Genomic DNA, 25,787 nt, shown 5'->3' with positions numbered 1-25,787 from the left:
TAGATGCTGACTAGGAAACTTAGAAGGCAAAATTGTGTATTGAGACTTTCTGGGGGTGGAGGTAGGGTTAAATAGCTCCAAAAAATTCTGAGAATTGTAGAAGTCCGTACACATGTGTGGCATATGGCAAGGAAAGATCTGAGAAAATCTTAAGCCTTCAACTCTGGCTGAACTTGAGGTTCTGCATAAGCAAGAACTAAAGGCTACAGAATAGCTGCAGACTGCCTGCCGGTGCTGAGGGCATCCCTCAGCACGCAGGCACACAGCCACCTGGCAACAGCTCAAACGATTGGCTCCAGGCATTGAAAGAATTCACTGTCCAATCATTATTACAGTGATGACAACTAGGCTTTCTGCACACATACAGATCTCATGGCCATGCATGATAAAGAATACAGACTTTACAGAATTTGTTCAGGAAAGTAACTAAATAAATATCTGCAGCAGCAATGACAATGGAAACAATGATAAACCCTGGAGATGAGGAAAATCTGGCTTTCAGATCTGCCATATTGTAATATTTTAAATGTCCAGTTTTCAACAGAAAATTACAAGATGTACAAAGAAACAGAAAAGTTTGGCCATAACACAGGGGAGAAAGTAGTCAATAGAAACTCCCTGAGGAAACCCAGACACTGGACTTACTAGACAAAGACATAAATAAGGAATTACACATATGATCAAAGAGCTAACCGAAACCATGCCTAAAGAATTTAAGTATGTGAACATCTCATTGTACAGAGAATATCAATAGATAAAATTTACATTAAAAACCAACTGGACATTCTAGAGATACAAATATATTGACTAAAATGAAAAATTCAATAAGAGATTTCTCTGTAGATATGAACTTGTTGAAGAAAAAGTCAGTTAATTTAAAACTACTGAGATTATCCAGTCTGTGGAACAGAAAGAAAAAGGAATGAAAAAAATGAACACTGTGTCAGAGATAGGTTGGACACCATCAACAATACCAATACACATATAATGTGAGCGCCAGAAGGAAGGAGAGAAAAAAAGGGGTAGAAAAAGTATATAAAGAAATAATGGCTGAAAACTTCCCAAATTTGATGAAAACATTAATTTGTACATCCCAGCAGCTCAACAAACTCCACGTGGTATGAACGTAGAGACATCGAAAATAGGCACATCAGACTAAGTGTGTCAAAAGAGAAGAACAAAGAATCTTGACAGCAGAAAGAGAAAAGAGGCTCAACATATTCAAAGGCTCCTCAGTAAGACAGTTGATTTCTCATCAAAAACCATGGAGACCAGAAGGCAGTGGGATGGTATCGTCAAAGTGATAAAAGGAAAATACTGTCACCAAGTATTTTATAGCCAACAAAATGATTCTTCAAAAAAAAAAAAAGAAGAAATTAACACACTCCTACAAAGTCTGAATCAATTGCTAGCAGGCCTGCCCTACAAGAAATACTAAGGATAGTCCAGCAGGTGTAAATGAAAAGACACTCACCTGAAAAATAAAGAGCACTACTACATGAGTAAGAAAATAAAACAGTATAAATACAGTATTACATGTACGTGTTTTCTTCTATTTGATGTAAAAGACAACTACATAAAACAATACTTATGAAACAGTGTAGATGCACTTATAAATGCATAAAGGTGTAACTTGTATGACAGTGACAGCATGAGGAGGGGGAGGGAAAAGATTGATATCAAAGCAAAGTTTTTGTGTACTATTGAAATTAAGTTGGCATTCATGTGAACTAGATTGCTTTAAAACAATATGTTAATAATAATCTCCAGGGCAATGGAGGAGAAGGAGGAGGAGGAAGAGGAGGAGGAGGAGGAGAAGAAAAAGATAAAATAAACAACAAATTATAATGGCACACTTGAAAATGCCTACTTTGTACAAAAAAGTGTAGTAATAGAGCATTGGGGAAATAAAAAGTCATATAGAAAGCAGATAGCAGATGTAACTTCAACCTGATAAGAAATTACATTAATGTAAATGAATTAAATATTCTAATCAAAATAGTAAAGGCAGAAATAAATGGAATAGAGAATAGATGAATAACAGAGAATAATCAACAAAAAGAAAAGTTGGTTCTTTGAAAAGATCAAGAAAATTGACAAATTTTTAGCTAGTACTGAAGAAAAAAAGGGAGAAGGTTCAAATTACTAAGATGAGAAATGAAAGGAAGGATGTCACTACTGCCCTAACAAAAATAACAAGGAATATAAGGGAATACCATGAATACTTGTATAGCCAATAAATGAGATAATCTAGATGAAATGGATAAATTCCTAGAAGGATATGTGACTAAATCTAATTCAAGGAGAGATAGAAAACTCAAATAATCCTACAATAAGTAGTGACTGAAACAGTAATCCAAAACATTCCCACAAGGAAATGCTAGGCCAGTATGGCTTTGCTGGTGAATTCCATCAACTACTTAAAGAAAAAACAAAAACAAAAAACAAACAAACAAAAAATGCTTCACAAACTCGTCTAAAAATAAAGAGGTGGGCACACTTCCCAATTCATTCAATGACACGAGTATCACACTGATACCAAAACCAGACAAAGGCATCACAAGAAAACTAAAGACTATCTCTTATGGATATAAATGCAAAAGTCCTCAACAGAATAAAAGCAAATCCAATCCATTAACATATAAAATAGACCACAATTCAGTGGGATGTATCCAGGTATGCAAAGGCACTTCAACATACAAGTCAATTCATGTAATATGCAATATTAATAGAATAATAGATAAAAACTAGGAATAGAAGAGAACTTCCTCAACTTGACAGAGAACATCTATGAAAAACCTGGAGCAAAGATCATACATAATGGTGAAAGACTGAATTATTTCCTCCCAAAATCAACATTGTACTAGAGGTTCTAGTCAAAGCAAACAGACAAAGAAAATAAAGCCTCTAGATTAGAAAGAAAGAAATAAAACTATTTCAATTCCAGATGACATGATATTATACATTGAAATCACAAGGAATCCACAAAGAAAAAAGAGAGAGAGAGAGAGAAAAAAAAAACTATTAGAATTAACAACATAGTTTGACCAAAATTGTAAGACACAAATCGATATATAAAAAAGTAATTATATTTCTATACAACAGCAGTGAATAATCTAAAAATAAAATGTAGGAAACATTTTCATTTACAATAGCATCAAAAAGAATAAAATACTTAGGAATATTAAGAAAAATATGTGGAATACTGAGGAAAATGTCTGAAACTTGTATATTGAAAACTAAAATACTACTGATAGAAGTTAAAAATGACCTAAAATAAATGGAAAGCTCTTCTGTGTTCATGGATCAGAAGCCTTATCATTGTTAGGATGGCATTTGTCCTCAAAATGACCTATAGATTCAATGCAAATCTGGCTTTTTGTGAGAAATGAGCAAACTGTTCCTAAAACTATGGAAATGCAAGATACCCAGAATAGTCAAAACAATCTTGAAAAAGAACAAAGTTTTGAAGTTTCCAAATTCAAAACTCAGTAACAAAATGGTAATCCATACAGTGTGGTACTTGCATAAAGGACACACAAATAGATTGAGAGAAAAGAACTGAGAGTCCATAAACAAACTCTTACATGTAGCCAGTTAATTTTTCGTAAAGGTTCCATGACAATCCAACGGGAAAAAGTAATTTTTACAAAAATGATGCTGGGACACCTGAACATACACCTGGAAAGAAAGAAAACTGAACTTTTATCTTAACACCATTTATGAAAATTAACTCAAAATAAATCACAGACCTGAAATTATAAAACTTTTAGAAAATGAACAATGAGAAAATCTTCAGGATTTTGAAGTACAAATACTTCTAAGATATGACAGCAAAAGCACAAACAACAAAAGAAAATATATCAAGTGAACTGGACTTCAGTAAAATTAAACACTTCTGTGCTTCAAAGGACTTCATCAACAAAGTAAGAAGACAATCCACAGAATGGGTGAAAATATTTCCAATATTTTCCCTGATAAGGGACTTTTTATCCAGAATAGACAAAGGAGACTTAAAACATGAAAATACAAAGACAAATACAATTAAAATGGGCAAAGAATTTGAATAGATGTTTCTCCAAAGAAGACATACGAATGGGAAATAAGCACATAAAAAGATGTTCAACATCAGTAGGCATTAGGGAAACAGAAATCAAAAGCACAATGACATGCCACTTCATACCAAATAGGATGACAAATATATATGATATATGATATATAAATATGTATCTATAAACTCGGTAATAAAAAGTGTTGATGAGAATGTGGAGAAACTGGACTCCTCATACATTACTACTGGAAATATAAAATGGTGCAGTCACTTTAAAAACTACTTTAGCAATTCCTCAAAATGTTAAAAGTAGAATACATCCCAGCAATTCCATTTTTTGATATATCCTGAGAAGAACTGAAAATATGTGTTCACACAAAAACTTGTCCATGAGCATTTACAGCAGAATTATTCATCATCAACTGATGGATGGATAAGCAAAGTGGTGTATTTATAACAATGGCATATTATTTGAACACAAAAAGGACTTTGGGTACTGATATATGCTACACCATGGATGAGCCTTGACAACGTCACACTAAATGAAAGACGACAATCAAAAAAGGCAGCATACTGTATGGTTCTACTTATATGAAATGCCCAGAACAGGCAAATCCGTAGAGACAGAAAGTAGAGTGGTGGCTGCTGGGGTCTAAGGGAAAGGAAGTTTAGGGAGTGACTTACTAAAGGGTACTGGTTCTTTTTGGAATTGATGGCTACAAAACCCTGAAATGTACTTAAAATCCTAATGCACAATTTCAAAGGCTGCATTTTATGGTATGTGAATTATATCTCCATAAAGCTGTTACTTTTGAAGCTGAACCCACATATGGAGCAACTGGCCCAGCACTGACTGCAGCATCTGGAGGGGGAGTGACCCACCCACCCACCACAAAGGAAAGGATCACCTGACCCAGTGTTGGAGGGGTGCAATCTTCTTGCCGAAAGACACTGTGAGCAGCACAGACAAGGGGGCAAACAGAGCAAGGTGAGTTTGTGAAACAGGGCGAAGACACAAAGGCCTCTCAATAAAACCATTAAGAGCACACAGTCTCTAGGAGAACACATCTTTGTTTTTAAAATCTTTTTATATCTGTTTTATTCCTATCACATTTTTAATCTTTATTTTTAAACAGTCCTATATGTTTACAATTCTCATTTCATTTATATTCTCTTGGTTTTGATCTGTTATTTATTAGTCACAGGTTTCAAATATTGTATTTTGAATTTTCTCTTCTTTTTATTAAGATTCTTAAAAGATATCTCAACTCGATTCCTATTCTGCTTCAACTTGCTCTTCTATTATTGATTATACACTCTTTTCAAACCTTCTTTTCCTCCATTCTTTTAAAATTCTCTCTCTCTCTCTTTTAAGTTTTATTCCCAAATAGGCTTTAGATAGATAAATAAATAAACTCCTTTAAGGACCACAATAGATAACTGATACTCCAAAAGCCACAGGGCCAGAGAGATATGAACAGAATGAAGAAGCAGAGGAAGTCCTGCCAATTAAAATAGCAAGAGAAATCCCCTCAAAGAACGATCAATAAAATAGACATTGATGGCCTACTAGATCAAGATTTCAAAAAAGAAGTGATCAAATTACTGAAGGAACTAAAAGAGATAGTCTTTAGAGACATAAAATATATCAAAAACAAAATAGAAGCTATAAAGAAGAGCCAAGTAGAATTGGTAAATTCATTGGCTGAAATGAGATCTGACCTAAAGGCTGTACAAAGCAGGCTAGATAATGCAGCAGAACGAATAAGTGACCTAGAAGACAGGACAACAGAAAGCACCCAATCAGAACAGCTGAGAGAAAAACAAATATAAAACAATGAAAACAATATAAGGAACCTATGGGATAATATAAAGCATGCCAATCTATGCATAATAGGGGTACCAGAAGGGGAAGAAAGAACAAAGGGGATGGAAAAGGTAATTAAAGAAATCATGACTGAAAACTTCCCAAACTTAAAGAAGGAATCAGACACCCAAGCACAGGAGGCTCAGAGGGTCCCAAACAGGAAGAGCCCAAAGAGAAACACGCCAAGATATATCATAAATCAAGATGGCCAGACTGAAGGATAAAGAAATGTTCCTAAAGGCAGCAAGAGAAAAACAAACAGTGAGTTACAAGAGAAGGCTCTCAGCTGATTTCTCTACAGAAACACTACAGGCCAGAAGGGAGTGGCAAGATATATTCAAAGTCCTGAATGAAAAAAAGATGCAGCCTAGGATACTTGCTCCAGCAAGGCTATCCTTTAGAATAGAAGGAGAGATAAAGAATTTCACAGAGAAGCAAATACTAAAAGAATTTAGCAACACTAAACCCATGCTAAAAGAAATATTGAAAGGTCTACTCTAAATAGAAAAGAAGCAGGATGCTACAGAAATGAGAATTCATGACTGTGAGAGTATTTTTCCTTTCTTCTTTTTTTTTTTTAAATCTTGTTCTCAGTAGGATGGGTTTGAGATTACATTAATATCTGTTTAGTACACACAGTTACAGTAATTGGTTAACAGACTTACAAAAAAGTGTAATCACAAGCCAAAAGCTTACAAGTGAGTCACAAAAACTAAATACAATACAAAGGAAAATTACCATACCACAAAAGGAAGAAGAAAGGAACCAAGAAGAAATACCAAATCAACTGCAAAAATAAGTTGAAAATAGCAATAAACTCTCATCTATCATTAATTACTGTAAATGTTAATGGTCTAAATGCTCCAGTCAAAAGACAGAGTAGCAGACTGGATAATAAAGCAAGAACCTTCAATACACTGCATACAAGAGACACACTTTAGGGAGAAGGACACATATAGATTGAGAGTGAATGGACGGAAAAGGATATTCCATGCAAATGGAAATGCCATAAAAGCAGGTGTAGCAGTATTGATTTCAGACAAAATAGACTTTAAAACAAGGGCCATAAAGAAAGATAAATAAAGACATTTTATAATGATTAAAGGATCAATACAAGATGAAGATATTACAATCATTAATATATATGCACCCAACATGAGCACCTAAGTACATTAAACAACTACTAACAGAGATAAAGGGGGAAATTGATGGGAATACAATCATTGTCAGAAATTTTAACACCACATTAACATCACTAGACAGATCTTCCAGACAGAAAATAAATAAGGCAACAGAGAAATTAAATGATACAAGAGAATAGTTGGATTCAGTGGATATTTTCAGAGCATTACAATTCCCCATAACAGAATAAACAATCTCTTAAAATGTGTGTGGAACATTTTCTAGGATTGATCATGTACTTAGTCACAAAAGAAGCCTCAACAATTTTAAGAAGATAGAAATTATCTCAAGAATCTTTACTGACCACAATGCCATGGACACTAGAAATCAACTTCAGAGAAACAAAGGAGAAAGAAAGGAAAGCATTGAGATTAAACAACATGCTATTAGAAAACCAATGGGTCGATGATGTAATCAAAGTTGAAATTAAAGAATACCTTGAGACAAATGAAAATGAAAACACAACCACACAAAACATATGGGACACAGCAAAAGCAGTGCTAAGAGGAAAGTTTAGGGTAATGCAGGCCTTCCTCAAAAAAGAACAATACCAAATAAACAATCTAACCCACCAGCTGAAAGACAAGAAACAGAAGAGCAAAAACACACAAAAGTCAGCAGAAGGAAGGAAATAATAAAGATCATGGAGGAAATAAATAAAATAAAGATTAAAAAAATAGAGAAAATAATCAATCAAACCAAAAGCTAGTTTTTTGAAAGAATAAATAAAATCGAAAATCCTCTGGCCGTACTCACAAAGAAGAATAAAGAGAGAGCACAAATTTGCAAAATAAGAAAGGAAAATGGAGAAATTACAACAAATAACATAGAAATACAGAATATCATATGAGAATATCATGACAAACTACATGGAAAAAAATGGATAACCTAGTGGAGATGGACAAGTTTCTGGAAACATACAGTCAATTAAGACTGAATCAAGAAGAAACTATCCACTTGAACAAATGGATCACTAGGAATGAAATTGAATTAACAATAAAAAACCTCCCTACAAATAAAAGTCCAGGACTGGACAGCATCACCGGGGATTTCTACCACACATACAAAGAAGAACTCATACCAGTCCTTCTCAAACTCTTCCAGAAGATTGAAAAGAAGGAATATTCCCAAACTCATTCTATGAAGCCACTATTACCCTGATACCAAAACCAGGCAAAGACACCACCAAAAAAGAGAATTACAGACTAATATCACTGATGAACACAGATGAAAAAGTCCTTACCAAAATACTAGTAAATAAAATCCAACAGCACATAAAAAAGATAATACATCATGCTCAAGTGGGGTTCATCTCAGGGACACAAGGGTGGTTCAACATATGAAAATCAATCAATGTAATACTTCACATCAACAAGAGAAAGGACAAAAACCACATGATCATCTCAATAGATGCAGAAAACTTTTGATAAAATTCAACACCCATTTATGATAAAAATTCTCACCAAAGTGGGTATTGAGGGAACATATCTCAACATCATAAAAGCTATAGATGACAAACCTACAGCCAGCATAGCACTCAACGATGAAAACCTCAAAAGATTCCCACTAAAATCTGGGACAACTCAAGGATGCCCACTATCACCACTCCTATTCAACATAGTCTTGGAAGTCCTGGCCACAGCAATCAGGCAAGTAACAGAAGTAAAAGGGGTCTAAATTGGAAAAGAAGAGGTAAAAGTGTCACTATATGCAGATGACACGACAATATATATAGAAAACCATAAAAGGTCCACACAAAAACTACTAGAGCTGATCGAAGAATTTAGCAAAGTAGCAGGTTACAAGATTAATGTTCAAAAATCAGTTGCATTTCTTTACACAAATGATGAGTCAACAGAAAAAGAAAGTAAAGAAACAATCCCCTTTAAAATAGCACCCAAAGTAATAAAATATCTAGGAATAAATCTAACCACAGACGTGAGAGAATTATACACAGAAAACTATAAACCATTGGTGAAGGAAATTAAAGAAGACTTTAAAAAATGGAAAGGTATCCCAAGCTCTTGGATTGCAAGAATCAATATTGTTAAAATGGTCACACTGTCCAAGGCAATCTACAGATTTAATGCAATCCCTACCAAATTATCCTGGACATATTACATAGAACTAGAACAAATCACAATAAAATTTATATGGAACCATCAAAGACATAGAATTTCCAGGGAATAACTTAAGAAAAAAAGAAAGAGGCTGGAAAAATAACTGTCCCAGACTTGAGACAATTCTATAAAGTTACAGTCGTCAAGACAGCATGGTATTAGTACAAAAACAGACATACAGCCAAATGGAACAGAATAGAGAGCCCAGAAATGAGCCCAAATACTTTTGGTCAACTAATATTCAACAAAGGAGGCAAGAATATACAATGGAATAAAGATAGTCTCTTCAGCAAGATAAACATAAGACAAGATACAATAAACCTCCTAGGAGAAAATACAGGCAAAATATCTGACATACATCTCAGAAATCTTCCCCTAGGGCAGTCTACCCAAGCAATAGAAATAAAAGCAAGAATAAACAAATGGGACCTAATGAAACTTACAAGCTTCTGCACAGCAAAGGACACCTTAAGTAAAACAAAAAGACAACCTACAGAATGGGAGAACATTTTTGCAAATGAAACTAACAAAGGCTTGATCTCCAGAATATATAAGCAGCTCATATGACTTACTAAGAAACAACCAAATAACCCAATCCAAACATGGGCAGAAGACCAAAACAAGCAATTCTCCAAGGAAGATATACAAATGATCAATGGGCACATGAAAAAATGCTCAATATCACTAATTATCAGAGAAATGCAAATCCAAAGTACAATGAGGTATCACCTCAAACCAGTCAGAATGGCCATCATTCAAAAATCCACAAATGACATATGCTAGAGAGGCTGTGGACAAAGGGAAATCTCCGACACTTCTGGTGGGAATGCAGTTTGGTGCAGCCACTTTGGAAACAGTATTGAGGTTCCTCAAAAGACTAGGAATAGAATTGCCATATGAAACAGGAATCCCACTCCTGTGCATATATCCTGAAGGAACCCTACTTCAGGATGACAGCTGCACCCCAATATACATAGCAGCACTATTTACAATAGCCAAGACATGGAGATAGCCTAAATGTCCATCAACGGATGACTGGCTAAAGAAGTGGTATATTTATACAATGGAAAACCACTCGGCTATAAAAACTGACAATATAGGGCCATTTGCAGCAACGTGGATGCTCCTGGAGAATGTCATTCTAAGTTAAGTAAGCACCGTAACAAGGAATAAAGAGAAGTTACCTCTAAGTACAGTTATTTTGATTAAAATATACATACAGAAAGCAAGTCACCCCCACGACTGCTGCCAGGAGGAGCATCTGAATGTAATAGCCCAGCCCAAGCAAAGTAGATTCCGACCTTCTCTCCGTAGAATTTCCTGTAGAAAGACAGAAGGTAGTTTCAGAAGACACACATATTCACTCTGTAGCTTCATCCTCATGTTAATTTCTTTTTTCTTTGTTTTTAAGGTGGGGCATAAATAGGTTTATTTATTTGTTTTTTAAATGGAGGCATTGGGGATTGAACCCAGTACCTCATGCATGCTAGGCATTCACTCTACCACTGAGTTATACCCTCCTTCCATCATACTAATTTCTGATTCTAAATCAAGGGGGCTTTAAGTTTAAACCTCTGACTCAATTCACACTTAAAACATATGCGTTTTCACAGCAGCCCCCAAATTCTACCGTGAAATAAGAAGTATTTTACGTATCATAGAAATACAGATCACTGGTTCACCTGCTGAAGAGAGATAAATGAGAACAGAGCAAAGGAGGAGACGAGGCCGACTCCGGAGCAGATGCAGGGGATCATCACCACTCACTGGACAGTCTGGCACATTCAACAAATCCCACCAAAGATCATTCTTAACAGGCTTGACACAAGTGGACTTCAACTACTGGCTCAGTCATCTGCGTCTGCCTTATCTCGGGAACTTCCCTGGAGCAAATGCATCGTAAACCACAGATAATAAGGAAATGGCTGATAATGATAACAACTGGGAGTGCAATGTCTCTCTGACAAAATATTTATAAAACTCATGTAGGAATGGGAGAGGGCAGGAGGGATGTGGCTGAGTAAGGAACTGCCCTGTATTCTTTGTATCTAGCTCGTCGGCTGTACCTAGGTTTCAAAAACACTTCAATGTTACTCAGTTAAGCTGGAGTAGACGGAACAGGCCAGGGAGGCAAGATTAGAAGAAAGGAGGCAGGGCACAAAGCGGTGCCAGGCTGGTCCTGAAAGGGAGACAGACACAGACAGGCAGACACAGAGGGCTTAGGGATGAGGCGGAAAAATGAGGCGGCGGCTCAGGTGTGTTTGCTGCTGCTGCTACTTCCCTCAGCTGGAGCACTGCTGACGCGGCAGTGCTGGGTAAGACCTGTGACTTTCCTCAGCTCTGAGTTCTCTCGGAAGCTTCCGGCTCAGTCTGGAGCTGAGATGAGCTCCGAGGGCTTAGCCTAGGGAGGACTCAGCTCTGAGAACAGCCTGGAGTCCTGAGAAACTTCACGCAGGAACCCCTAGGGCTGGACCAGCGCTCACAGGGCTGCTGTGAGACCAGCTCCATCGTCAGAGACCTGGGCGTGGACCATTCCATGGGGAAAATGGCTGAGCCCGATGCCAAATCAGATAGGAGGGACAAAGTGTGTTCATTCTCATGTGACTGGTCTTTGTGGCCTGGCTCACAGATGGCAGGCTCAGGATGGTGTCTGGCAGAGAAAACCCTGGCAATGGGTTTGAGATGTCTTGGACTCTTTCTTGTTAAGCTTTTTGTAATACATTCTTATCAACTATCCATCCTGAAAATGCCACATTCAAAACTGAAAGAATGTTAGAAGTTGCTTGCTCCAACTGGCCAATGGTAAACACACCCTGCTACAGTTAGAGAGCTGGTCAGGCAGCCTCTGCCTGCATATTTACAATGACGGAGAGTTCATTACTTCCAAAGGTTACATGTCGGCAAGAATGTCAGAAAGAATTTTTGAACCTTAAACAGATGTCTGCCCCCTAGTCCTTGCTGAAAGGCTAGAAATAATGAGGATCCCTTCAAATGTAGTTTTGTCTGATTGTTATCTCTTTCTGTCAAAAACACCCCAATTCTTAACATCAATTTTTCAAAATTCAGCTTTGATTTCTTTTTATCAAACTTATACCATATATTCATTAAAGAGTCAAACAGTTCTCGAACACCGATTGTAAAAAGGAGCAGTTCCCAACAACCACCCCATTTCCTGGTCAGAAGCAACAATGTTCAGCTCCTACTGCTGACTCTTGGAATAAAAACTCCCTATTTCTGACTAATATCCTTGTAACAAAGCCTACTGACTTTTTCAGCTTTATGTATCACCTATTTAACTTTCTATTTTGGAAAATGAATATTAAGCTCTCTTTCAAACCACATCTCCTCTACACACCCAAACCTTCATTCTTCCAAACTTTTGATACAAATACATTATAATTTTGATCAGCTCAGTATCCTTGCTTTACATTATTAGGACTCTGTACAGACTGTTCACAGCTGTAGCAAGTTGTCTGCTAGGCTTACTTTTTTATTCCCTACTTTGTTTTTCCTGGAGTTAATAATTGTCTTGGTGGTTCATAGCTTAGATTTCTCTGCGCTTAACAATTCAACCCCATACCTTCTCCTAATGAATAACTTTCTCAATACTTTCCAATTCATTGTCTACAAATTTCATCTCCTTGAATAAATCTCTTCAGATCTCCTTCAACCTGGATTAACGACATGCTAGTCTTGTCACAGAGCTCAAGGGGCCACTAGTGGGAAGCAACAAGGGAATACATGGACCAGGAGAAGGGAAGAGATCAACATAATTTCCTTCACAAACATACTTAAAATAGTGGGAAAATTGTTCTCTTTACAAACACAAACACACACACCAACCCCAAAATCCCATAAAGAATGATTAAATAGCCATCAAACCCATTGCCCTGCCATCAAATTCTGTATAACATAAAACAAAAATAACAGAAGGAATATATCATATAAATATGAATCTCAAGGGGGATGGGGTACACTCAGTGGCAGAGTGTGTGCTCAGCTAGCATAAGGTCCTAGATTCAATCTTCAGTACCTCTATTAGAAAAAAAACATTAGAAACAATAGAAAAATGTATCAACTTTAAATATTTACAAATATATAAACTTCCTCTTTTAAAACTGTTCTACAGGATAATCTGGGTTAATGAGAAAGTGCCTCTTCATGACTGTGATCCTGCTGATAATTGTGGGAGGAAATTAGAGTATGACCACATGAAATAAAATCCCTTATGAAATAATGATCCCGGGTGACAATCATTATTGGCTGCTGTCATCACAAAAAAGAGAGTCAACTGGACATTATGTACCTTATGACAGGAGTACAAAACTTCATATAACAAATATTCTTGCACAAATTTGAACCTCGTTCAGATCAAGCTTTTAGGGGAGGATCAAATCACTTAGCTAAAGCCAATACATAGGATGGAGAAATAAGTCTAACCACAGGGGAGAATGAAATCAACCAAACAGGAAATAGAGAAATCCCTCAGCAATTTCAAGGAAAATGAGAAACAGGAAAATTATAGATTAGAACCCACTTGAGAGATATGCTAGCTGCAATGTGTGAACTTAGTCTGGATCCTGATTTCAACCCCAAAACTGCTTAAAAGTGTATTTTTGTGACAATCAGGGAATTATTTTGTAACCCTAAAAAAAATGAATATTCCAATTGTATTTGAAAGAGACCTTGTCATTTCACTAATGAAAGGTTAAGCTACGTAGGATTGCCTTCAAAATGATCCCGAAGTGGGGGAGGGGAAGAGGTGGAGATGAAAGTTGCAACAACAGTGACTCTGAGTTGATAATTCTGGAGATGGGTGACTGATACAGACAGGCTGGCTGTGCTGTTCTCTCTACTTCTGTACGTGTTTGAATCTTTCCATAAAATGTGAAACAAACAAAAAGACTTCAGTGATTTAAAACCCTCACTTGGAAGGTTAAGAGGTTTGCCCAAGTAGGTGGGCATCTGAATGGGGCACTGAGATTAGGAAGATCAGGCACCTGGCTCCAGGCCGACCTGGGGCTACCTTGACCCTTCTCTTCTCCTCACCATCCACAGCCAGCCCATAACTGCATCCTGTCAGCTCCACTCCCCAAACGCATTCTCCCTGGCTCCCACCATCTCTCATCTGGCCCACTCCAAGAGCCTCCGACCAGGCCTCCCTGCTTCCTGGGTCCCTGCAATTCATTCTCCACATTATCTTTGCAAATTGTGAGAGAAAATTACCTTAGTGCTTAAACTATCATGACTGCTTCTCACTGCACTTAGAGTCTACACTACTTTCCGTGCTCCTGATGCCCTTCTAAACCTCGCGTCTCATCACTCTCACCAGCGTTGGCTCCAGTATCTCCTCAAACCTGCTGAGCACATTTGTGCCTCGGGGCAATGGACAAGCTGCCTCTATTCCTGGGGTGACTTATCCCAGATCCTCAAAGACCAGCCTCCTTATCACCATCTTAGCTCACATGTAACCTTCTCAAAGATAGCTTTCTTGACTCCATTTCCCCCAAGTCTCCCATCTCAACACTGTATTATTTCCTTCATTTCAATCTGAAATTGTTTCCTTATTAGCCCGATTATTTTTGTTTGCTCAGTTGTCCTTGGCCTCCCTCCTCCCAGCAGCTTTGCACAAACAGCATAAGCTCCGGGGAGCAGCCGGCGCTGATGCTCTGAGAATACACATGCTGAGCGCGACATTACAGTCACGTGGTGTAGTGAAACGGTGTCGAACAGCAGATAGAGCTAAGCAGTGAGAATACTTCTCTTATTTTATAATTTAAGTGAAACCTAACATTTACTCCTGTTTAATGTAGAATTTGGTAGGTCTTTGTTCCCAGTTCCTGGACGGCAACCCCTAAAGCCTTGAAATTTCCCAAGATAGGAGTGTCTTTACTATTCATGGTGGACCCTTGGATGGCTTGTGTTCATGAGATAACTCAGGATGGGGACTGGCCAGCCAGAGACACCAACCATGTGATTAGAGGAGTGGGGCTTTGAGCTTTGTGACAAGTGAGTGACCATCAGGAGAGGTAGGGGCTCAAATGTTAGGGCTTTGACTTACAGTTAGTGTTTGGGGTAGCCATGTCAGTAGTGACCCAATAAATCATGTCTTTGTAATAAAGTCTCCAGTAAAAACTTGGGGCAACAAAGCTCAGAGCTCCTGTGAGCTTCCTGGTTGGTAACACTCTTGGAGGACTGTCACACTCAGAAGCCATGAGGGCAACCCTGAGCCCTTCCCACTGGAGTGCTCTCCACAACAGCTCACCTGATGAGATCTAAGGGCTGCTTCTTGTCTATGCTTCGAGGAGGAGCACATTCCCTGTACAGAAGGCCCTGTTCGCTGGGGCAGCTGAGGTCCTCTGATGGAGGCTGAAGTTGCACTGGGAAGCAGAAGCAAACAGGTGAGCGTCACTGTCACCACGTGTTCACATGTTCTGCTAATAAAATGTGGTGCTAACACTTTGTGGTCATTTGTAAATAAGGGGCCCTCCTTTGCCAGAAGGGATGGAGGTACCATATAATTTTTCACAATTCTCACCGAGGATTAATACTAACCCCTTGAGGGTCATTTGCAAACGTGGCTGGAAAGGAACACTTGGATGTTACAGTCCTGGGACCACCGTGGGTACCCGGTGAAGGCCTTGCAGATGCTTAATGTCCTACAACCGGGCCAGTCTTCCACAGCAAATAAAACTACGCCACCCAAGTGCCCAAACTGCTTCAGTGGAGGCAGCAGCCCCCTCCTTGGACACCCAGAGGAACCTGGACTCTGGCTGTTTAGGGGCAGGGTCAATTCTAAAACCCAGGCTTTTTTGTCCCCACAATTCAGTAGTTATTCGGTGACAGCACATGGAATATAAACAATAAAGAAACTTGACATGATGTTATATATTTAGCTTTCTCAAGAAACAAAATTTAAATCCAGTCATTCTCCTTCCCACCTGACCTACATTCCTTTCTCCTGTACTAGAACCAGATTATTACCCACCCAGCCTTAGCATGGGTCCTGACTCCACTTACCTCCCTCCCAAACACCACATGAGATGATTCCTCAGCCTGGATGTGGAACCAGCAATTACAACAGGCTTTAGTGGAAAAGAAATGGTTGTGTGCAGATGCCAACTAAACACTGTAGAATCCTGGTGTCCCACATTAGTAATCATGACAGCTGTTTGCAAGTGTCCCCAAAGTTCATTTCAGACTCTCACTGCTAATTTTGCTGGGATATAAATATAAAACATGTGGACTGCTGGGCTGGACTGCTATGCTGAGTCTCTGATCCAGGAAGCTCAGTGTCTGCTCCCTGCAACCAGCTCCCTGTTCTGTTCATGCATGTGCATCAAGCAGCTGTTTAGTGTCCATTTTAGTATCTTAGACAGTGCATTTCAGTATGGTCTTCATCCACAAATACGTGTACCACACAGTAGTAATGATCAATCTCAGTCTTTGCTTTCTTTTGTCTTAGAGAGTCAGATAAACGGATAGCAAGGTAACAAAGTCATAGAGCGCTATAATATAGTATTTCCTTTATTTCAATGACAGGATTTATTTAAAGAGCTTAGATATAACATCTTTGCATTTATGGCATCATTTAGCGTCTGAAGCTCTTACATTTTACAAACTTCATTTCATGCGAGATGTTGTCAGTTAGAGAAGTGCTTCTGAAATTGAGGGGTTGCTGTCATCTCAGATGGAGTCCCTAAAAAATGTCAAAACTCTGCAGTATTGTCATCATGACAAGAACTCAGACAGATGAAATTTGGAAAGCCCTGTGATTTACTAGTGCACAGACAGAAAATGGTATTTCAGAGGGAAAAAGCCTGAATTACAGAAAATGATAAATGAAATGGTCTAACATGCATTTCCCTTACAAAGAACTAATACTTCTTTGGTTGATAATAACATCTGTCAGTAATTATGAAAAGAGCTGGCAAATGCATAGTACTTACTATTAGCCAGGGCTGTTCTAAAATTCAAACAGATTCATTAATCCCCATAGCATCTCTACGAGGTGGGTACTATTATTATCCCCATTTTATTGATGAGGAACTTGATAAACACAGAGGCTAAATGACTTTTACAAGGTAGACAGCGAGAAACCAGCACAAGTGTTCCAGCCTGAGTCTATGCTCTTGGCCACTTCTACCTTTTTTTTTTTTTTTTTTGGTGGCAGGGAGATAATAAGGTAATTCTGGTGGGGGGTGGGGAGGTAATTAGGGTTATTTGTCTATTTTAGAGGAGGTGTTGGGGGCTGAACCCAGGACTTTATGCGTGCTAAGCATGCGCCCCATCACTTGAGCTGTACCCTCACCTCTCGAGTCTATGCTCTTAGCTGCTAATCCACACTGCCCCACATGGTAACTCTGGGGGAACTACAGTTCATTCATTCACCCACTTGTTAAACTCAGCCTTCCTGGTGCCTGGGATTCAGCAGTGAACAAGACAACATGGTTCCTGCCCTAAATGGGCTTGTCGACTCCTGACATATTATCTTCATTTTACCCAGGAAGTAACAAGGTCAAGAAGACTCACCTTTTCCTGTTAACACCGGAGGATACATGAAGTGCTTTATTTCATTTCTGCCATTTGACTTACACCATGGGAAGGGAAAGCTGCCATGCAGATCCCGGAGCTCACAAGCCAGTTAATCCTGAATTTTTTTTTAAAACTGTCCCTTACTTGATACTTGATCTGAGAAAGGATGAAGTAAACCTAAATAGATTCTAAGAAAGCGTGTGGTTTATACAGGGTAAATAACCAGCCACTGTTTACTATCCTAACAGGAATCTGTAGGCATATTTCTTTTCTTTCTCTTTTTTCATTTTTATGGGCAGCTTTTAAAAACCAAACCAAACCAACAAAACCAAATCACTTATAATTCAACAGCAGGTTCTAAATCACCCCCAAGACAGCAGCTAAACTCGGTTTAGACTTACAGTGAGGCTCCTGGTGGTTGGATTGATGAATGTATCTCTATCCTGAATATAAAAGTCGTTCACGCAGCTCTTCTCAAATAGGGCAATGAAAAACTCTTGTTACGGTTGTTGATACTTTCATCCACTTGGAGGACTTTCATAAAACAGCTGAAGGTATCAAAGGCTGAGGACACGGTTTTCAGATGATTGGGATTCAGAGGCAATTTTATGTACAGTATCTCAGCGTATGTACAGAGCACCTCCCACAGGGTGTGTACATTTGCAAATACAAGCTTGTCATCCAAAACCTATATTGGGAGAATGAAAACACAAACCAGGAAACTATTTTCACATTTTTAGTACACAGATTTTTCTTACATTGCTGGTAGTTAAAGCACTTGTGCAAACACACACAGATATGACACTGGTAAAAGTGAAGATATAATGAAAATAGATTTGCAAACCATCATACATTTTTGCCTTAAAGTTAATTTCTTTGTTGAAATTACTGAAAAGTTATTTAAAATCCTTACAATTCATTCATAAAATAACCAATGTTTTAGATGAAGAAAAGTAAACTTGTTAACTTTTAGTCCAAATTAGTAACTAAAAATAGAAACACGAAAAAATTCTTTGCAGGGGCATTGTAATGACAATTTTTTAAATTTCTTAAACCTAGGACTATTTACATATCTGTTCAATATAATGTTAAACAGCCATTAAAAGGGATTTAAAAGAATTATATTTATTAATATGGAATATATAATAAAAGGAAAAAGAAAAAAATGTGAAATAATAATTTTCATTTTTGGAAGGGAAAAATATCTACATTTGAACAAAAAAAATGTTTAGAAGGATTTTAAGATTCTTTATGTATAACTAAGGTACAGATGATTTTTAATTCCACTGCTTTTAATTCCATTGGATTTTAATTCCAATGTTCTTTCATTTTCAATTTTGGGGGAAATTTTTATAATAAAAAAACTTTAAAATTGTTCTTGCATAAATACATTAATAGATATATTTATGACTACATTCTCTGGCTATTAAAAAAGATCTCCTAGCTTTGGATCTGAAACATACATTCCATAATGCAGATTCTGACTGACTCGCCTCCCAGTCCAGAGCAAAGGCACGGCTAGGGTGACATGTTTCAAATATCATTCCAGGGAACATGCAGGCTCCCAGCCAACGGCTGCAAAGGGACTGACACTGATCTGCTTGCTCCCATCTGCAGACCATCACAGATGAGTTTAGATTCATAGGCTCAAGTTTTCTCTGTCAAAAGAAATCAGAAAATGTTAGACTTTTACTTTCACCACGGGAACAAGAAGTTGTTTGATTTTCTTTTATTAAAAAAAAAACAACAAACCAATTTGAACCTGAAGAAAAGACATTTGCTCAAAATACCACAGTAGCAATGAAGGTGCTCTGGCTGGCAGGGACTTGTTGGATTCCTGTGAGTGCTGGACTCCTCACATGGAATTCCCTTGGCACTCCAGAAGGCCTGTGGTTGTCCCCATGGGTTTGTGGCCATATGTGGTGCACAAAAGTCTCTGTCTTTGCCACAATTTCAAAGCCTTTTTTGGCTTATGAAAGGCTTTGCACTCAAATGGAGTTTTCTTGAGTCCACTCACTGATGTCATTCACCAGAGTTATAGTCCAGATCTGACATTCTAGACTCTTAAAATCTTGCAGACATTCAAATGGTTCAGGTTTGGATGTGTATTCACCTCTGCAGGCCTGGACCAAATTCCATAAAGCCACCCGGACAAGTTCAGCAAAATGCAAAGACATTTTTCTTTCTGCAAGACTGAAATGTCTGTGAAGCTATAAAAACTTCTGCATCTACAAAAATAGGGAACCAACTCATCAATAACATATCTATCCATAATGCATGGACATTTGAAAAAATACTGTATTTACTCCTATTAAATTCTATCTGGCTTTTGCCAAATTGTGTCCTAAACTGTAAGGAAAGTATATAAATGTAGAGAATTTTTGACCTTTTAAGAGAAAAAGGAACCCTCCTACTCGGTTGGTGGGAATGTAAATGTTGCAGCCACCATGGAGGACAGTATAGAGTTTCCTTAAAAAACTGAAAATATACTTCCGTGTGATCCAGCAATCCCATTCATGGGTATATGTCTGGAGAAAAATATAATTCAAAAAGACACATGCACCCCAGTGTTCACAGCAGCACTATTTACAATAGCCAACACACTGAAACAACCCAAATGTTCACTGGCAGATGACTGGATAAAGAAGTTGTGGTATATTATATATATATGTATATTTACATATATACACGCATATACACACACATATATACACGTGAACACACACACACAATGGAATACTGCTCAGCCATTAAAAAATTAAATAATGTCTTTTGCAATAACATGGATGGACCTACAGGGTATTATGCTAAGTTAAATATGTCAGAGAAAGAAAAACAAATATTCTATTTATTAACTTATATGTATATCTAAAAAATAAAACAAATTAATTACTATAATAAAACAGAAATAGACTCACAGGTACACAGAACAGACTGGTGGTTACCAATGGGGAGAAGGAGGAGAGGGAGGCAGGAAGGGGGTAAGGGATTGAGAGGTAAAAAGTACTATGTATAAAATGGATAGGTTATAGGGCTGTATCATACAGCACAGGGAAATATAGCCATTATTTTATGGTGACATTAAATGGAATATAATATATAAAGATGTTGAGCCTCTGTGTTGTACACCTGAAAATAATATGATGGAAATCAACTACTCAATTATAAAATACTTAATCAAAGTTTTTTTCATATTATTTGCAATAAGTTAGAAGCCAGCACTGTCAATAGAAACATAGTGCAAGTCACAATTTTCCAGTAACCCCATTTAGACAATAAAAAGGAACAAGTGTACTTAATTCCAGGAATAATTATATTTATCCCAAAATATCCAATATACTATCATTTCAAAAGTGATTAACACTTTGAAAACTTTTAATAAATATTTTACATTATTATTGTTGTACGAAGTCTTGAAAATCTATTATGTATTTTCCACTTATAGAACATCTCAATTCACAATAGTCACATGTGGCTGGTGGCTACCATACTAGACAGAGCAGATTACACCATTCACACTTCTGATAAATTACCTGCTCTTATTTATTTAAAAAACTTCCAGAAAAGGCTTTAGATATTCCCTATATCTAACAAAGCAACCTTGACGGGTGAGGAATATCTTCATTATAAAGTGAAAAATAAAGGTAAGAGAGCCATGGTTACATGTAAGTTAATGTAACAATTCCTTCTTAATTCATTCAGGACTTTACAATCTTTCTTCATATTCCAAGGATTCACTGTCACTGTGCAATGTTTTTCACTATAATCATCTTTGGAATTGAGAGGCTTCTGATGACCCTGCTTTGTGCATCTGTACATAAAAGAAAATAACAAACAGAGAAAAAGACCTTATTAAAGATAATTTAGGGGGTATAGCTCAAGTGAAAGATCATATTCTTAGCATGCACAAGGGCCTGGGTTCAATCCCCAGAACTTCTTATAAAAATAAAATAAATAAAAACATAATTACCACCCCCTGCAAAAAATTAATTAATTACTTTAATTAAAATTTAAAAAAAGATAATTTAGAGAAGCCTTATCAGGCTACAAGAGCTACAATGAATGCCCCTCCCCCATTAATTTAGAAGAAGTTTCACAATATTTCCCAACATAAAGGCTAAAATATAATTCGGAACACTTCCTGATGGTCAGCATCATTTTAACAAAAATGTAGATAATTACTTCCCTGGTGTCAAAGCTCTGTCAGAGATGGGCACAGAAAATTTAGTAAAAATTATTTTGCAACTACCTTTGAAAGAAATGCTGAGAAATGATCTTTTCTGTTGGAAATTAGCCTGCTTTTATATTCTGCAGTAGGCATACGTGTTTACAAACCAGGCAGGAACTGGATCATATTTTACACATACTTTAGAAACTGATTTGAATTTTGCTCTCTACCTGCAAGGCTATTTCTTAGGTAATAACATAAGCTGGCCACTATACTAAATTTTGTTTCCCTGTTTGCTTAATCCTCACAACTCTGTAAGCTGCTATTATTACACCCATATAACAGACATAGAGCTTGAGACAGAAAATAATTTGGGTAACTTGGTAAATGGTGGAGCTGGGTAATATCGCAGCCAGTCTGACACTCAAGTCCATTCTTCTCACCGATGTCTGATACTGCTGCCTACATTCAGCAATGACTCCTGATTTCATATTTAAGTGTGTCATTTCTAAAAGTGCAAAGCTATATTAGTACTGCTGTGTAAATTATTCTTTTCAGATGTGATTGCCAAAAAAACAAAAACAAATAAAATCAGGGTGCCACTGAGGGGAGGGCGAACTGCATATGGATGGACACAAGGGGACTTTATGAGGACACAGTTGCACAACTCTAGAAATAGTTAAAATGGCTGACTTGTACAATTATAATATGTGAATTTTATGGCCTGTAAATTACACCTTAATACAGCTATTAAATTAAGAAACTGAGATACCAAATTAAGACTAAAACACATATATATATATATCATACATAGTACAACAGGCAAATATCATTATTTACTGCACCATTTTCCTTCATGCAGCTTCCTTTCCTCACCTGTTAATGAAAGGATGATTCATTTTTAAAATAGCCTTTTAATTTATTCAGCAAATAATTTTTGACGGCCTACAATGTACCCAGGACTACTCTAGGCACTTGGAATAGATCAATAAACAAAACAAAAGTCCTGTCCTCATGGAGCTTGGTTGGAGTCTAGCTGGGGTGGGGGGTGGAGATGACAATACACACAACAGAGCAGCAGAGGAGGTGGCATGCTAGGAAAGAGGAACCATGGATAAAAGTAAAAAGGGCAAAGTAAAGAGAGTTGAGGGTATAGGATGAGGGTGATGTTGTATTAAATACCAGAGCAGGGCACACTGTGAACTGAGGTTAGAATTAAGACTAGGAGGTGAGAAGTCCCAGGAGGACGGAATAACCATCACCAAGGCCAGCGTGACCTCGCATGTTCCAGAATGGGGGCACGGCTGGAGCTGCGGAGAAGGGTCAGTGCAGATCCTGTATGGCCTTGGAGGACATTGTAAGGACTGTGGCTTTTACCCGGAGTGAAATGGGGAGGCACTGCAGAAGGACGACACAATCTAACTTAGGTTTTCAAGGCTCACTTGACTGCGGGGTGAGAATAGTGCAAACGGGTCAGAGATGAAAGGTGGGAAGCTACTGAGAAGGGCTATGCAGGAGGAGAGGACAGTGGCTCAGGGCAGGGAAGCAGCAGTGGAAGCAGGAGCCATGGTGAGAAGTGGCTGGGCTCTGGATATGTTTTAAAGGCAGTGTCAAACCAGATCTATTGACAGAATTCATGTGGTATGTCAGTGAAAGTCAGAATAACTCCAAGATTTTTGACCCAAGCAGCTGGAAGGATTAAGTTTCCACTAACTGAATGGGGGAGGCTGCATAAAGAACCAGTTTGGGGGGTAGGAGGACCAAGAGCTCAGTTTTTACACACGTTGGTTTTAAGATATCAGAGTTCCAAGTGAAGATGCCAAATCAGCAGAATATTATAAGAGTCCAGAGTTTGAGAGAAAAAGTCTAACGGGAGACAGAACTGTGGGAATCATGGGTCACACAGGTGGTACAGGAAGACATGAAACCCAGGTACTCAAACATTAAGATACCCTGGCATTAACCATAGAAGTTATCCTTGAGGGCTTGCCTACTAGGTGAGGATATCAGTCCTATTTCCCGACCACCCGAGTTTTAAAAAGGAACTTACAAATGAATTCGTGCAAGACACTGCCTCCAGTGTGTGGGATCAGAGCTGTAGTCAGAGAATGGGATGGTGCACGCTACTCCCTATGGCACATTTTGTGTGTGTGTGTGTGTGTGTGTGTGTGTACGCATATTTGTGTGAGCAGGGGGATGAGTTACACCTGTCTTAAGAAAAAGAGGTAGAAATTCTAGAAGCCGAAAGATGAAAGAATATCCAGATCTGGTAGAGGGAACAGGGGAAACACTGTGTACTGCAAGACATATCCCCATAATGCCATTTCCCACCATTCTTTTATCAGGAACACAGTTGGAACCTGGGGAATTATGTAGATACGTGTGATGTACACAAATTTTCTGACTATGTAACACTAAATATCTACATATGTAGCAAGTTAATGATATTTATATCTCCTTCAAGTTTAATAACAAGTTCACAACAGAAGGAAAATAAAATATTGAGGACTGGTAGAATTATCCTTGAAGGCCTTTCAATGCTCAGAATGGAAGCAAAAGCGGCTTCACCCCACAAAGTATGTCATTAAGAGTCAAGAATGTTTTTATTTGCTTAAGAAATTGAGAGTTACAACTTCCTGCTTTAAAGAGTTAACTTTAAGACAGATACCATACTATAAACAACATCTATACTGGTGCTTTCTTAAAGCTATTTTTAGTTCCTGCTTGTTCTGATGTACTCCAGAAACTCTGCAAAGAAAACCTTCTATTCAAAGGCTTAAAGGAATAAAAAAAGAAATAACACCGCATTCTTTTAAGTGTTCTCTGTACTGAAAGTCATTTGCAAATGCAGCACTCTGCCACATATCTACATTTTTAACAATAAAGACTTTTGTGCAATTTTTCAATTGCTATGTGACTTTGCGTCAGTCTCTCACTCAGAAGCAGAATGGAGTACCAGAAAATGACACATCATGTCTAAAACTACAGATGTGGAATATGAACTTACACCAGGAAACAGCTAAGTTGGAGGGTAAGGTTTACCTTTTAAGTTACTGTAAGTGCAGTTACACTTTCTCCCTGCTTCCCCTGTGAAGTGAAGAACTAGTCTTTTCCAGGAAAGCTCTCATTCTGAGTACTGTTTTCTTTAAAATATTTGGAGATTCTTTTTTAAGGTTCTTTCACTTTTAAGTCTTTCCCCAACTCTACATCCCATAACAAGTGTTAAAATTATCCAATAGCCTATTGTTACAGAATATACTCTACAAAAGCTGAGGTTTCCCAGGGCTTGGATCCCACAACTCTGCTACCAGATAATCCTAAATCCTTCCTTCCATAACTGACTCTTCTACCAATTCCCAGCTGCGGGCAAATTCGGCTTCTCAGCCCAGTTAACTTTCTAACTCTGCCTACGAACACTCTACTGCCAGTAAGGGAAATCTAAGGGAGCCAACAAAGCCCCTAGTGAGGGTTGCCTCCTTCAAACAATCAAGAGGCCATCACCAAGCAAATATTTAAACCTACTGCAAAACTTCCGAAGACATCTTACAAACAATATAGTTTATATAGATTCATACTATTTGCTCTGGAATAGTGATTTCCAATGGAGGGAACAAAGGACCACATGACCCAAGCAATTATTTAAAACTGCACATAACTATCCCTCTTCACGAGAGGATTCAGGTAAGCCTGTCCTATAGGTCTAGGTGTAACAGAATGGCAGCACCCCTAGCAGTAGGGTGAAAAGCAGCGAGGTAGACTTTTAGTGAAAGGGAGTGATGTAATAGGACCCACCGCCCACTTACCTCCCACCACAGGACAATCATCTCAGATCGAGAACAAACACTTTGGGAAACAGAGGTTGTT

The 25,787-nt window shown here is 37.9% G+C and overlaps 1 long non-coding RNA gene across 1 annotated transcript in view; it reads right to left on the bottom strand.

Annotated features, from left to right (window-relative positions):
• The window catches only part of LOC141579464 (uncharacterized), a 47,872-nt gene extending 22,344 nt beyond the window's left edge, over positions 1-25,528 (bottom strand). The window contains exons 1-5 of the long non-coding RNA XR_012510967.1: positions 21,289-25,528; positions 19,219-19,413; positions 18,157-18,443; positions 15,486-15,600; positions 10,441-10,540 (exon numbers count right to left, since the gene is read on the bottom strand). This is a non-coding gene — a long non-coding RNA (uncharacterized LOC141579464). The remainder of the gene's footprint in view (positions 1-10,440; positions 10,541-15,485; positions 15,601-18,156; positions 18,444-19,218; positions 19,414-21,288) is intronic.
• Positions 25,529-25,787: the final 259 nt, after the last annotated feature.

The sequence above is a fragment of the Camelus bactrianus genome, chromosome 2, assembly GCF_048773025.1.
Source record: "Camelus bactrianus isolate YW-2024 breed Bactrian camel chromosome 2, ASM4877302v1, whole genome shotgun sequence".
NCBI lineage: Eukaryota > Metazoa > Chordata > Mammalia > Artiodactyla > Camelidae > Camelus > Camelus bactrianus.
The sequence above is the reverse complement of the archived record's forward strand: the minus strand, read 5'-3'. Positions and strand labels throughout refer to the sequence as shown.